This window comes from Malus domestica, chromosome 08 (assembly GCF_042453785.1).
Source record: "Malus domestica chromosome 08, GDT2T_hap1".
Taxonomy (NCBI): Eukaryota; Viridiplantae; Streptophyta; class Magnoliopsida; order Rosales; family Rosaceae; genus Malus; species Malus domestica.
Window position 1 is genome coordinate 2422768 of NC_091668.1, and position 15967 is coordinate 2438734.

General features: G+C 41.3%; 1 long non-coding RNA gene across 1 annotated transcript; it reads left to right on the forward strand.

Moving 5' to 3' along the window:
- The first annotated feature begins 2096 nt into the window (after nt 1-2096).
- On the forward strand, nt 2097-3944 carry LOC139198461 (uncharacterized). The gene is made up of 2 exons (XR_011583991.1): nt 2097-3008; nt 3113-3944. It is a non-coding gene; the product is annotated as an uncharacterized lncRNA (long non-coding RNA).
- The last annotated feature ends 12023 nt before the right edge of the window (nt 3945-15967 follow it).

The following is a 15967-nucleotide window of genomic DNA, read 5'->3' on the forward strand; positions in this document are numbered from 1 at the left end:
TGATATGAGATACTCTTGCTTTCTACCCTGGTGATATGAGATACTTTTGCTTTGGAGTCATTGGCTTGCGGAGGTACCCTAAGGAATAAAGAACATTGAATGACTCGAAAGGCTTCATTGGGAAAACATTTTTTGGAGATGAAGAAAGGCTTTGTGTGTCTGCCTTGCTATGGAAGACGAAGGTAGACAATTATAGGAAGTTCTTTGATACCTATAGAGGTACTATTCTTTCACTCGTGTCGGCAACCAATGCGTGATTGATCTATATGGCTTCACGTGCTTTCTTCTTTATCAGAAATCTTCGACAAATTGTTCGTAATTTCCGCCAAGCTGAGTGTGCATGTGACAGGTGTTGATGTGGCTGAAAAAGACGGGCGCCTCTTCGATAATTGGGATCGGCGCTTCGACAAATTACCCGTAATTTACGCAAAGCTGAGTTTGCGTGTGATGGGTGCTGACGTGGCTGAAAAAAACTGGCGCCTCTTCGATATCTGGGATTGGCGCTTCGACAAATTGCCCGTGATTTTCGCAAAGCTGAGTTTGCGTGTGACGGGTGTTGACGCGTCTGGAAAAGCAAGATGCTTCTCCGATTTCTTAGCTTGCCTCTTCGATTTTTGAATGGCTTTTTCGAATTCTGAGCTCGCCTCTTCGATCTCTGAAATCCCGTCGAGTGCTGATTTTTATAGAGGCACGCAGTTCGTTTCAAAGCACACTTGAATTTTCGCTTGCAAAAACTCCCTTCTTGCACTTCTAAGATCTTGATCTGTCCGACCTCTTCTTTCTTCAACACCTTTGAAAATGTCTGGACCCTCCGACCGTCGTTTTGACTTGAATCTTGGTGAAGAGGTAGTCCCGCCTTCTCCAGACAACATATGGCGCCCATCCTTCATATCCCCTACTGGTCCTCTTACCGTTGGGGATTCGGTGGTGAAGAATGATATGACCGCTGCGGTGGTGGCCCGAAACCTTGTCACTCCCAGAGATAACAGACTACTTTCCAAACGGTCTGATGAGTTGGATGTTAAGGATTCTCTGGCTCTCAGTGTGCAGTGTGCAGGTTCTGTGTCTAATATGGCCCAACGCCTATTTGCTCGAACCCGTCAAGTTGAATCATTGGCGGCGGAAATGATGAGTCTCAAACAGGAGATTAGAGGGCTCAAGCAGGAGAATAAACAGTTGCATAAGCTCGCACATAGCTATGCGACAAACATGAAGAGGAAGATTGACCAGATGCAGGAGTCTGATGATCAGATTTTACTTGATCATTAGAGGTTTGTGGGTTTGTTCCAGCAGCATTTGCCTTCGTCTTCTGGGGCTGTACCGCGTAATGAAGCTCCAAATCATCAACCTTCGGTGCCTCTTCCTCCTGGGGTTCTGCTTAGTACCGAGGCTCTGAATAACCACCCTCTTGTGCCTCTCCGACCTGGGGCTCCGCCGAGTACTGAGGCGCCACCTGATTGTCCTTGAAGATCCCCTCCTGTAAATTTGATTTGTCTTTTTTTTTTTTTTTTTTTTTTAAGTATTTATAATGCAAATTTATGTAAAATTTCCAGAATAAATAAAAACAAACTTTATTTGTCTCAATGCATTTTTTTTTGCTGTAAATATACATATATTATGCACACATACATACATACATATTAAAATTTTCACGTGGACTGATCCACCATTCCAAAACCCTTTGCCCCTTTTTTTGCATGGTGCTAGACACCAAGAATCCATTTACTTATATATATTTTCTTTTTCTGCACATGGTGCCAGACGCACTATGAAGCCCTTTTTTTTTTCTTTTTTTTTTTTTAATTCCTTCTTTCATCCTTTTTATCACGTGGTGCTGATCCACCACTTTTTTTTTTTATTATTTTTTCTTTCGTGCTGAATGCACCGCATACATATATATATATATATACATATATTTTTATATATACACACATATAAACACGCACACAAAGCATCGTACCCCTTAAAAAATTCTAATCTATTTTTTTTCTTAGCCTTCGGTGCTGGCAACCACTTGGAAACTTTTTATATATATATTTTTTTTATTATTATATATATATATATATATATATATATATATATATATATAGGGATAGAGGGCTTGCAGAGAGCATCGACGGAGATGGACGGAGAAAGGGAGCCGGAGGTGTGGAGTTCGTGGCTGATCATCCTTGCTGGGAGGTGGATTTGGACGGCTTTGGCGGCGTTGCTTGGACGTCACGGCAAGGAGCCAGGTCGAGCTAGCGGTCCCGTTAGCATCCTTGCTGGGAGGTGGATTTGGACGGCTTTGGCGGCGTTGCTTGGACGTCACGGCAAGGAGCCAGGTCGAGCTAGCGGTCCCGTTAGCTTGCCCATGGTTGCTGCCCGTGAAACTGTTGAATCAGCTTTGAACTCAGTAGGTGTTACACCCCCGTTGTCCACTGAATCCTTGGGTGACGAAGTGGAGGTGGAGCGGAGCAATGACCGCAACTGATGTACGGAGGCTTTGTGGTATACCACTTGGCGACGATGTGGCAGATGATGATGACGAGCTTGGATGGTTGGGGGAAGGGCGAAGACAGGATAGCAGCAGGAGGAGGACCTCATGAATACAAGCATCGCCACCGACCCTTCGAATCTCTCCGTCAGCACCTCGTTGTAGACCCCCAGCTTATGCAGGTAGTGGTGATGAGAGGACGGACGAAGAGCAGTGGAGGGCATGAAGAAGTCATTTCTCTGTATGTACCGACGAGCATGAGGAGCCAGTGACGACGATGTAATTTCTGCGCTCGAGGAGTTCTCCGTGAAGCGGCTCCACGTTGTCCACGACAGCTCATGCAGGTTCGGTGCCAAAGTCATGAACGCCATCTTCAAGCACTGCCTGGTCATTCGAGGATCTCTCCATGAAGCGTGTGAGGTCTCTGTAACGAATAAGAGCCAAAGTTTCGTCGTCATCAGTTGCAACAGGCAGATTAGATATGGCTTCCTTTAATCGTCCAGCTGCTTTTGAAAATAGGAAGCTGTCGTCGGTGAATAATTCATTTGCCATCACTGCCCTGATTGTCCATGTTGTTAATTGATTCTTTTGCTTCTTATCGAGACACTCAAAAGCATCTTGCTGTAAACTTTGCAGGAGTCTTTATATGCGAAGCTATCTTCTGCATCGCCTCTATCACCTGTTGCTCTGAGGCATCCGTCGTGGTTTTGAACCTCAACTTTTTCTTTTCCGGCACAGTTTCTTCTGGGGTCGACTCGGCGGGATTCGGCCGCTTGAAGGCGGATTTGAGAATTGGTTTAGGGGCCGCAGCTGGATGAGGAGCAGGAGCAGGGGAAGAAGAAGAGTCGCAGCTAGAAAAAGCTGTTTTTCGCGGTTTTGGTGGCTTTTGTGGTTCCGGCGGCTGTTGTTGAGAAGCCTCATTCTGGCAACGGAGCTCCAGAATCTTCCGGTGCGAGTTCGAGTGCTGAGTCAGCACGAAGGTCGGACTCGCCGCCGATCGGTACTCGGGCACGAGCCGACCCGACTTGTACCGGACCCCGCACGCGTTGCAGAGAGTCTTAGGGCCCATCGGTCCTGCCCGCCACTGCGGCGTCTTCTCCGAGGCGCAGTGCGTGCACCTGAGCGGTGAAGGGGACGCTTCCGACGGCTCTCTCTTAGGCATGTTGGGCCTCGCGGGGGGGGGGGGGAAGATGGGTATATTGAACGTTTCAGGAAGGCTGCTGGTATTGGAGTAGAAGATGATGACCAGGAGAGTGGGCTCGGCAGATCAAGGCTTCAAGAATTGGGCATGGGCCTGTATATATATATATATTTCTTCCCTTTATATATATATATATATATATATATATATATATATATATTTTTTAACATAACATATGTATTCATTTTTTTTTTTCAAAGAAACTGTAATTTAATTTTGTACAAAGAAAATTGCAAGTAAATTTGTAATAAAATTGACCTTCATCAATGAGACTTTAATCAAACTATTTTTCTTTTTCTTTTTTGATGTGACTGAACTTGAAATTGAATATTCAAGCTGCCTACGTACCCTTCCAAAGAAAGAGATCAAGTCAAGACGTAGTTCAAATACTTTTTTTTTTTTTTTTTTGGTATTTTCTTTTTGTGCCGTTTGCAGTTTTAACTCATGCAGGCAAGGAGTGTTGGTGTCGTTTGCAGTTTCAACTCGTGCAGACAAGGAGCATTTGGTGCCGTGTTGCAGTTTCAACTCGTGCAGGCAATGAGCGTTTGGTTTGTCGCCTTTTATGCTCATGCAGACCAGGAGCTTAGTGCCATGCAGTTTAGGCTCGTGCAGGCAAGGAGCTTTGTGTCTTGCAGTTTAGGCTCTTACAGGTAAGGAGCTCTGGTTCGTGCAATTTTAGGCTCGTGCGAACAAGGAGCAATTTGTGTTGCCTTTTATGCTCGTGCGGATCAGGAGCGTTGATGTCGCCTTTTATGCTCGTGCGGATCAGGAGCGTTGTGCCATGCAGTTTAGGCTCGTGCAGGCGAGGAGCCTCATGTCCTACAGTTTAGGCTCGTGCGGACAAGAAGCTTTGGTTCGTGCAGTTTAGGCTCGCGCGAACAAGGAGCTTTGGTTCGTCAAGCGATCTAAGAGAGTCGTTCCTCGCAATCTTCATAGCAAGGAGCCTTGACTGAGTAGTTGAAGAAGTCTTCAGGAAAGAAATCACGCATCGTGATGGGGATGGACGATCTATGTGTCGAAATTTCCTCATCTTTAACACGTTCACGTTGCTTTGAAGGTTGACAAGAGCTGCTTTGCCCCCTTTCCGATTGGCGGACTTGTGGAGGAGACGTATGCTTCCTTTGCAATTTCTTAGGAGTGACTTGAGTCCATCCTTCAACTTTGCTTGTCTTGGAGAATGCCCCCAGTGGTTGAGGTGAAAACTTTGAGTCGGAATAGCCAAAAGTGAAAGTGGTGTAGTTTGACTTCACCACATCGTCAAGATCTAGCTCGATAATTCCTTTCTGAGCCAGCTTCATGATGAGATCTTTCAGCACGAAGCACTTTTCTGTCGGATGACTGATGAAGTGGTGGAATTTACAGTATCTTGGACTGTCGGTACGATTCATCTCTTCCGGCCGTCTGCACTCAGGCAAGCCGATCACCTTCTTTTCCAGCAAGTCTTCTAACATGGCAACCACATCAGAGTCGGGGAATGGATAAGTTTTCTCCTCAAGCTCTTTCAAAGTGCGTCTACGCATCTCTTGATCACGAAAAACTTCAGCTTGAATCGCCTTGCCTCGTGTAGGGATTTTGACGGGAGCTGTGTTGACCGTCATTGCTTCCTTGGTGGACTTCCACGTAGCCTTCTCCATCTTTGTCTCAAGAACTTTGTCGTTCTTGTAGTCGGCTATCGGTCCCTTCTTCCCATGATGGGCGATGCTTAACTCCATGTCATGGGCGCGAGTGGCCAATTCCTCGAAGGTCCGTGGTTTAATGCCTTGAAGGATGTATTGCAAACCCCATTGCATGCCTTGGATGCACATCTCGATTGAAGAGGTTTCCGAGAGCCTGTCTTTACAGTCGAGGCTTAGAGTGCGCCATCTGTTGATGTAGTCAATGACTGGCTCGTCCTTCCACTGCTTTGTGCTTGTTAGCTCTAGCATGCTCACAGTGCGGCGGGTGCTGTAGAAACGGTTGAGGAATTCCCGCTCTAATTGCTCCCAACTGTTGATGGATTTAGGTTCTAGGTCTGTGTACCATTCAAAGGCGTTTCCTTTTAGCGAGCGCACAAACTGCTTGGCGAGGTAGTCCCCTTCGGTCCCTGCGTTGTTGCAAGTTTCAACAAAATGGGCAATGTGCTGTTTCGGGTTTCCCTTTCCATCAAATTGCATGAACTTTGGCGGTTGATAACCCTTCGGCATCCTTAAGGCGTCGATCTTCTTTGAATACGGCTTCGAGTAGAACAAGGAGGTATGTGAGCTCCCTTCGTACTGTGCCTTGATGGTGTTGGTGATCATCTCTTGCAGCTGTTGGATAGAAATAGATCCCATGAGTGTTGCTACTTGGTCTGGCTCCGGATTTACATCGTTTTTCTCCACTTGAGGCTCCTCTTCTTCGTCATCTCTTCTCTTTAGTGGATCATTCTCTGGGTCGGGTTTATCGCCGTCATGCGCCTCTAATCGGTTGACTAGTGCTGCAATTTGCAAGTCTTTTTCTTCCACAGTTCGGGTTAGCCTTGCGATTGCTTCATTCATTTGAGCCAGCTGCTCATCGATTGAAGTTGCTCCAATGGTCATGACTTGCATGGCTGAACTGCCGCTTGAATCGGCATCGGAGAGCATGGATTCAGAGTATTTCCTTGGGCTTTCCCCCTTTGGTGCCCTTAGTGAGGCTAAGGTGATCAAAGGCTCGTGCCTTGGGTGCTTTTGTTCCCTTGGCAGAGTTGATACAGAGGTGAAAGATGCGGCAGAAATAGCTCTTGCCATGCTTCGAGTCGTGATGCCTAAAGTGACACCAGTTGCGACGAGGACGGTCTTGTTCTTTGCGCCGGTCTTGTTCTTTGAGCCTTCCTTGATGTCATTAATTTTGGAAGTGCGCTTGAATTTCTTGAACGGAGAAAGAGATGAGAGGCAGAGATTGTCCCACCGGGCGTGCCAATTTGTGAACACGGAAAATTCCTGAAACGAAAGAGACAAGAACGACGTGCACAAACAAATATTTGTGTTTGATGGTTTTGGGTTACAATCTCTCTCAAGTTTATCCTCTGATTCGATCTCCGTAAGGTGTTGATTTGTGGGATGTGCGATTGATCCAAGGGCCGTCGAGGCTTGATCTTGGATAAACGAGGATGAACGGATCTTCAAGGGCTTTTGGGCTTGATCTTGAAGAATGGTGATTGACGGATCTTCAAGGGCTTTTGGGCTTGATCTTGAAGAACAGTGATGAACGGATTTCCGAGGGCTTTTGGGCTTGAACTCGAAGAACAATGACGAACAGATCTTCGAGAGCTTTTTGGGCTTGAACGGATCTTCGAGGGCTTTTGGGCTTGATCTCGAAGAACAGTGATGAACGATGAACGCTTTCTTCAAGGGCCGTCGAGGCTTGGGCTTGATGAACAACGGATGAGCGGATTCGTTGATGTTGTCGATCCAAAGGGGCCTTTGGGGCTTGATCCTTGAGGATGAACAGTTGATGAACGATGAACGCTTTCTTCAAGGGGCCGTTGAGGCTTGGGCTTGAAGGTGGATGATTGTTGATCCAAGGGCCGTCGGGGCTTGATCTTGGAAGAACGATGAACGAAGAATGAAGAAGGCTTTCTTGATTCTTCGGGAACTTGGATGCTTGAAAGCTTCGGAGTTTCAGAGCTTCAAAGCTTCAAGGTGTAATATGAATTGGTTCCCTTAAATGAATGAAATGGGCTTGTATTTATAGAAATTTCCAAGGCCTAATTTTGAATATAATATTTCAGATGAAATAAGTCGTTTCTGCCAGGTGTTGACACGTGTCCTATTTGATGACTTTTCCAACTCATTTCAATTTTCGTTGAGTCACACGCTACGTGTAAAATTTATGTAATACATGAGCATTGACACTTTGATTTATCGGTCAACATTTATTTACCGAAATTTCGATGTCTACAGTACTATTGTTAACGTTAATAGTTTTATTAATGTTTACTTTGGCCTATATATGAAATATGGTGGGTTTTTTTTTATATAATTTTTTTTAATTATTAATAGCTAAAAATTGAAGCCAATTTTTTTTTTATTATTAATATATTTGGTGTCCGATGTAGAGTAGGAGTAGCCAAAATTGAAGGAAAGATGAGAGAAAATCGGTTCCGGTGATTTGGACATGTGCAAAGAAGGCCTAGGGGTAGAGGTTCAGAGCCGAAGGGGTAGAGGAAGACCTAGGAAAATTTTGGAAGAGACCCTAAGAAAAGACTTAGAGTACTTGGATCTAACGGAGGACATGATACAAAACCAAGCGCAATGGCGTTCTAGGATTCATATAGCCGACCCCACTCAGTGGGAAAAAGCTTTGTTGTTGTTGTTGTATTAATATATTTGGTGTCGCTTATGGGTGACATCATAATAATTATTTTATTTATTGAGATGTTAGGTGATGTTGGTTAGGACCGACAGTAGGTGATATTTTAATGTCGCTTCTAAGCGACGTAAAGTTCAATGTCACTTTTAACCGATATTGTTGTTATGTTTTATTTTATATTACTATGCTTCATAGTGGCGGATTAAGGGGACTAACCGACGTCAATACCTTTATTCGTGACAGTAGCAATGATGTCGGTTCCCCTATCCGACATTGCATGATTTGATGGCAGATTTATACCAAAAATCCGACAGTAATTAGGGTTTCTTGTCGGTTTATACACTGCCAGTGATAGTCTCATTAGTAGTGCACCTACTGCCCAAAACCTCAAAATCCAACCACAAATTTAAATAAATAAATAAATAAGGCGAAAAAATAACAACAATAAAATTAAACCCAAAATTCAAAATCCACCCATTGCCAGAAAATTATGAGATGGCTTTGTAGGTGAAGAAGCCAACACATGTATTAGAGAAAGGAGAGAGATCCGAAAATTTTTGGGAAAAAATGATGAGGAAGGTGGAAATGCTTAACATCGGCAAGAGGGTGAAGAGGATGAGCTTGTTTTGAAGGATTTGCGATGAACTTTACACCTATGTTTTGTAGGAAAAAGATGGAGGAAAGAAGAAATGGGGCGGAGCCAGGGGGAGAAGAAAAGAAAAGATGGTTCAAGAGGGTAGTCTTTTTGGAGTAAAATAAAAGGTGAATAAATATGCATTAAAAACATAAAATATTATTATATAAACATTAAATAATATAAAATATTACTATATATGCATTAATTAATATAATATTATAGTTTCTTAATTATCCTGCTTTTTAGTTCGACACTGCACCAAACGCTTCACTAAGTTAGTCCAGCTTAGTCTAGTCTAAGCCAATCCAGCTTAGTCCCTGAAGTTAATCCAATCCGAGATAGTCTAGTGCAACAAACGCACCCCAATAGTATTAATTTTAAGTTAACTCGTATGCATTTGATTTCTATCGAATTTTTTTATCACTGGTTTTGGAATTTTTGTTTACAATATTTTCCGCAAGCTATAAATATCAAGTGTGTAAATTGCACCTGGAAAAACAACTTATTTGAAAATTTTGGTTTGAATTATTTAGTATTAGTTTTGTGACAGCACGTCCTAATTTTAAGAGTTTTTAAAGTTTTATTAAAGGATTTTACAAAAAATGACCTTTGAGGCACGCGCATTATTCGAGGTTAATCGTTGTGTCGTGCCATCTAAGATTTTTTTTCTTGACATATCCTCGTAGTATTCGTCGCTACGGAAGCGTGGACGCAGACGGTTCGTGATTTGGAGTTACGGTTAAAATTTTACGGAACTCTAACCTGAGAAGTACTTTTACTTTGGTTAAAATATATATATATATATATATATATTTATTTATTTATTTATTTATGTGTTATTATTGTTATTAGTTAGAAATGGGAAAAAGAATGAGGAAGGCATCGGGAGGAAAGGAAAAACAGAGAAAAAGAAAGATTAGGCGAATGATTGGGCAAAACTGCCCAATCGGAGAAGAAGAAGGAGTTGGCGAATTAGGAGAGGAGAGAGAGAGGGCTGGCCAACCAGAGAAGAGAGCAGGAGGGAAAGGAGGAAGAAGAAGAACTAGCTAACCGGACCTACGACCCGGTTTCATATTACGATCCGGTTCTTGACCCGGTCGTATCTTCTTCGTCCGGGGTCCGTTGGAGGTGATTCCGGTGTCTATGGAACGTTATCGACGAGCCCAACATCCCTGTGGTGGTAGATTATCAAATGTCGTGTCAAATTTATTCGAATTGAAGCCGTACACCCACGGTGGTTCCGGCGGGTTTTTCCTTTCTCCGGTGAATTTAGAAATGAATCCTTCCAATTACCACCACCATTATACTCCCTTAGAACCCAGGAACAAAGCCCATGTAGTGGTGGAGGCGTCGGAGCAAGTTTGAAGGCCGAACCGAATCACACACAAAACTAAGGTTCCGCACGGATTTTGGTGAAATTGAAGTGTTTCCAGGCCAAATTGGCCTTGGTCTCAGGTATAAACATTACTCTACTCATTGAGATCTTCAATTTTGTATTTTTTGAGAAGTTTTGGAAATAGTTGGATTTTCCGGCGAGCCGGGGCGGCCAACCGCCACCCGCGGCGGCCCGTGCGGCGGCGCGTGGCCAATGGCCCGCCAATGTCATTATTAGCATGTGTTTAAGGTTCTAGGTTCAGTTTTGATAATTGATGGACGTAAATTGAATAATTGAACCTAAGTTCGTTACAATTCGTGGTTAGGTGAAAATGTGAATTGACTATCCGACCGTTGGATCGTCACCAAACTTTGATACGTTGTAATACGTAATATTTGAGGATTATAGGAACTTACAGATTTGGAATCCGATTTACGGAACTTCCGGAATTGGAGTTGTAAGTTCATAAAATAGAATGTTAACGGTCTCTTGGTTTTGACAATTGACGGAGATCCGACCGTTGGATGGTAAGGAAATTCTAGGATGTTGTTTTAGAGATATATTGTGGACCTCTGGAAGTTATGGATTGGAAATATGAGTTGCAGATCTTCCAGATTGAACAACGTAGTGACGTATTTTATATAAGTTATATATTCTATCGATATGATTTCTGAGGTTGGATTTGATTACTGTTCTAGGCGCCGATCGTTATGACGCCTTCATGTGTTGTGCTAGGGAGTTGTTGGGTGAACTCCAGGTGAGTGGGCAGTACTTTCTATTTATACCTATATACTATGAATTTTCCCAGAGATTGAGTTTTAATGAAAGTATCTTTCTAAAATGCCATGCATGCATAATATGAATGATATGAATGATATGAGTTATATGAATTGATAATTGATGCATATATATATATATGTATATGTATATGTGTGTGAATTGGTGTTGTGGATGCACAAGTAAGTATCAGGTGAGTTTTATATTATTCATGTGAATCATTGATGATGTATATTATGTTGATAGCTCATAACCTGCAATCATGGTGTTAGTGCTTATATTATTCACCTCGCACCGCACGCTCACCTTGGATCCAAGTAGGTGCATGTCGTACAGACCATGATAGGGTTCCGACATGTCGTACAGACCATGAGAGGGTTCCGACTGATAGGTGACCTTAGATTATGTGCACAGATGATTTATGAGAGAAGCACTAGAGTGTATTATTACACCATTTATGTCGTACAGACTACTTCAGGTAGTTCCGACTTATATACAGTGTAGTGCCGTACAGGTCACCGAGGTGACTCCGGTTGGATTGGATGTTGAGCTATAGAATTAACCGTACAGGACCAACTGCAGAGTCTCCGGTTAATTCACCATTTCACCTGTTACATTGATGCATCATTCATTCTGTTTTTGAAATTATAACATGGCATACTTTCTGGTTTTTGAAAAAAATTGATGATTTGAGATTTATGAAAAGTATTATGCTATTATGCTATTTTCTGGGAAAGTATACATGTTTTACAGCGAGGGGTTATAAATGTTTTAAATGAAAAGTTTTCGATAAACATTGTTTTACTGACCCACTCAATTTTGTTTTGCGCCCCTCCAGGTTCTTGATAGCTGAGCTTTGGTGGCCACGAGGAATCCAACGGTGTTCTGACAGAATTAACAAAAGTAGGACTCACCCTCGGGTGTTTCATCTTAGTAATTGTATTTTTTTTTAAAGCTTTCGAACTGTGTGAATGGTTACGTCACTCTCACGTGATGGCCAGCATGCCCTCCTTCGGGACGAGGTGTGTCAAGTTTTAAGTTAAAACACCTAACATGCTCGCATGAATCTGTATTTTGTGAAATTTAATTTTTTTGACATGAGTTATAAGATTTTGAACACACCATAAATTTTGACAGGATTGTCAATTCCAAACAAGCAAATTTGTGCCTTAATAGTTGGAAATTCTAATGGAGTGGTTGCTGGAGCCCGTAAAATTGAGAAGATGGTCTAACTGGAGGGGTTCTTCCGTCCAGGACAAAGCTTAATTAAGAGAGGAGGGAGTGAGACCAAAATTTGGGATCAAGCTGTGTCTAGGCCGAAAGGTTTCGGTGGTCCGATTTTCTTACACTAGAATTACTCCTCCAAATGGCACTGGGTTAATTTTAAGATCTTTCTTGATGCTCTGAAAATGGTAAGGGTGCACCAATAGAGGGGAAAACCTGGGTTGAAGGCTTGAAGCCAAGTAATTTTTGTTATTTCTTCTCCCTAATAAGCAATGAGAAATGATAAGGAGACTCTCTTAAATGAATGACTCTCTATGAACTCTCAACCACCTCATGTTTATTGTTCAATTTTTATGATGTTGACCAAGAAATTAACGATACAAAATTCATAGAGAGTCTCACTTTGAGAGAGAACCCTTAGCATTTCTCATAAGCAATTGGTTGAGAATATATGAAAGTTTGGTCATTACTGGAATGGGATCTAGCTTTTATAGTTTACTTATTTTCAACACAACTTAATCTTGCGTAAGTTTCTTTGTAATCAACTCTGCCTAATTTCACCCTTAATTTTTGCTTAAATTGCATGTTCAGCCACTATATATATATATATATATATATATATTATCATCACATTTTTGTGATTAGGACTGTAAAAATGATTAAAACAAGTGCCATTTCAAGTTTTTACTAATTGTTCATGCAAGAGTTGTAAAGCCAACACAGAATCAATGAATATAGCACTAGCACAGACACTCAATATCTCTATTGTATCAACATAACATGCATGCATCAAAAGCCATGAACACTTACCTGCAGGCATGGTCATCCTTACTGGAAAGTCGACGCAGTCTTCTACTTCCAACACCCTTTTTGAACTCTACTCGGAGAATAGGTTTGTAGTTTTTGAGTTTCGAATGGTGAGGAAGCAGGGACTACAGACTTGACAGATGTATAGCTAGGGCTTCGATCAAATCCATCCTATTATTGGATAAAATCTCAACCCAATCTCTATTACCTAATTAGAGTACCATCAAGATTCTGTATCTTTGCATTTACTTCATAAAGACCTTAATAGGTTGCAAAAGAATAGGACTTCAATATATTTATTTCATTAAGGCACGGAGAATTTTTGTAAGTCAAGTAACTTCTAACTTGCAAACCAAGTTAACTAGACTTTCCAAGCTTTCTCGACATCATCCATTGTCATCCATATTAGGACCACTTGCATATATTGGTGATCACTGAGTCCACTAAAGTATGCAACCATTCCTTCTAGTAACTTGTCACTCTAAAACAGTGTTACCAACAAAGTCATAATGTCTAGTCACTGGTAATCGACACACCAATGCCACAAAACAAACTGATTTGGATATCAGTACAAAACGAATTGTCAAAGCAACTTTCAATTATTAAGATCAAATACATAAATCAATTATATAAGTTCAAATAGCTAAGAAAATAAATATTAACTTTTAACTTAATTTTGTTAATCGAGTGCTTACTTACTCCCACTCATTAATTGAAGCAACTTAAAGCCTCTCTCTCCGTCCCCAATATTAGCAACAATGGTGGACAGTAAGTCGCCATTTTTTATTCCAGACTGTACTAACGACAAATATTTGATTCCAACAGGTTGCCTATTTTAATATATTAGCCTAAGTTTGAAGAATTCTCAAAAAACCTTCCAATAAATATCTTATTTATTCTCTTAGACTCACTCTAACCATGGGCAAAAACTTATAATTCTCCTTCTCCCCCCCCCTAAAAAAACCCAAACCCAACACAACACATGGCCTACAACAAACCTAAAACCTAAAACTCATCCCGGGGCCAAATTTCCCCCAGGATTTAGCCCAGAAAATGGTGTGGGCACCACCAGGACCCCACTCACATAGACATGTCTTCTATAATTTATTGAATCCAACGGCTGAGATCGAATATAATCAAATCTAACGGTAAAAAAAAATTTAAAGGCCCAAATTTAAATCCAACGAATAAAATAAAAAAAATTATTTAACTCAAAATTCACCCAAATTTAGTGATTTTTCAATATTTATCGGAATTTAAATATTTTTAGGGTAAAATGTTCATAAAATTAAATTATGATAGTGTACATAATTTTATTTTTAAAAAAAAATTAGCCTAAATTTATTCTTTAATAATCTCGGGCTAAAAAATTTAGGCCATAAGGGGTTGGAGCAGAAAAGCTGTTTCTGCACTAAAACCTAAATTTTCTGGGCTAAAAATTTTAGGTTTTAGTCCAAGGGTTGGAGATGGTCTTAGGCCTCCTCCAACCCTGCGCTAAATGCCAAATTACCCCATTTATTCCCCCCCCATACACCACCCAACCCAAGCTAAAGCATTGGGCTAAAAGTCAAATGCTAAAGCTGGGCCAAATTCCCCCCCCCCTTCAAACACGTGGACTCGCCCGCATTTGGGCCACTCTCGGCCCGACCATTCGCCGAAGTGCCCCATGCGGCCTGCATTAATTTAGCTCCCAACAGTGGGGGGGCCCACTGTCAGGACCCTATCGGCCATTTCCCCGAGCCCAACGACTCTTTTCCGTATCGAACAACCACAATTGAAGGACAATTGGTTGATCCAACGGTCCAGATTCTTTTTTTTTTAAATATGTTATTTTAAAATACATTGAATCCAATGGCTGAGATTGAATATAATCAAATCTAACAATAAAAAAAAAAAAGATGTAACGGCCCAAATTTAAATCCAACGGCTAAAACAATTAAAAAAATTATTTAACTCAAAATTCACCCAAAAACTCTATAAATACCTATGTATTTGTTCAAACATCCACACAAAACTCAATTTTCTCCTACAATTCTTCCAATTTATCTTTCTACCATTTCTTTCCATTTCCAAATTGTTCAACATGGCAAGAGAGCATATTAGAGGTCGTAATTGGACCTGTGAGGAAGATGTTGCTTTATGCTTGGCATGAGTTTTTGTTAGCGAATATGTGCAGTTGGCGCAAATCAAAATAAAAAGGTTTTGTGGGATAAAATCATTGCAAAGTTTCAAGAAAACTGCAACGGTGGTGGTGTTTATGATCGGTGGAATACTATCAACAAAGCATGCACTTTATAGAAGGGAAGTTTGGAGAGAACCGTGGTTGGCATGGCTAGTGGAAGGAGGGCCACATAAATTGTAAGTTTTTTTCTTGATATTTTATTTGTCATGTACATAATATATTTTTCAACTAATTATTTTTACGTATTTTTTGCATAAGGTGACAAAGCAATGAAAATTTACAAGACAAGAGTAACACCAAAAAATCAAGTTTTTAAGTTGCAACAGGCTTGAGACGTCCTCAAGGATTGTCCGAGGTGGGGAACCAATGCGAACCAACAATGGGGAAGATTATTTCAATGTGAAGCCGCACCGACAAAAGCCGGAGATGAAGGTGTCGATGAAATGACCCCATCTCCTTCTTTTGCAAGGCCCCCGGGAATAGATAAGCAAAACGAAGCAAAGAGAAAAGGGAAGTCCCAAGATCCGACGAGTGGACACTTTGCTACCGGAATTGTAAAATTGAACGAAACCCATAGCGTTCGCCAAGAAGAAGCGGCCCGAATGCGTTTGCAAATGAAGGAGGAAGGGGATATGGAGCAAGATAGGTTTGAAATTAATTTCATGATGGAGGATCTCAACAAATACATTCCAGAGAGGAAGAAGTTCTTACGTGGTAAGCAAAAGGAAATTTTACGAAAGTATGCCTCAAAGAGTATATTTCAAGATGATGAATCCTCTGAACCCTATATCCCAAGTCAACCACGAAGTCCATCACCAAGTCAAGATGGTGGATATGATTATTAAGTTTATGTAGTGTATGAATTATGTGCTTTATTAATTAAGTTTATTAATTATCGTTTGTATTAAGTTTATGTAGTTTATTAATTATGTGGTTTATGAATTATCGGTTGTATTAAGTTTATGTGGTTTATGTAG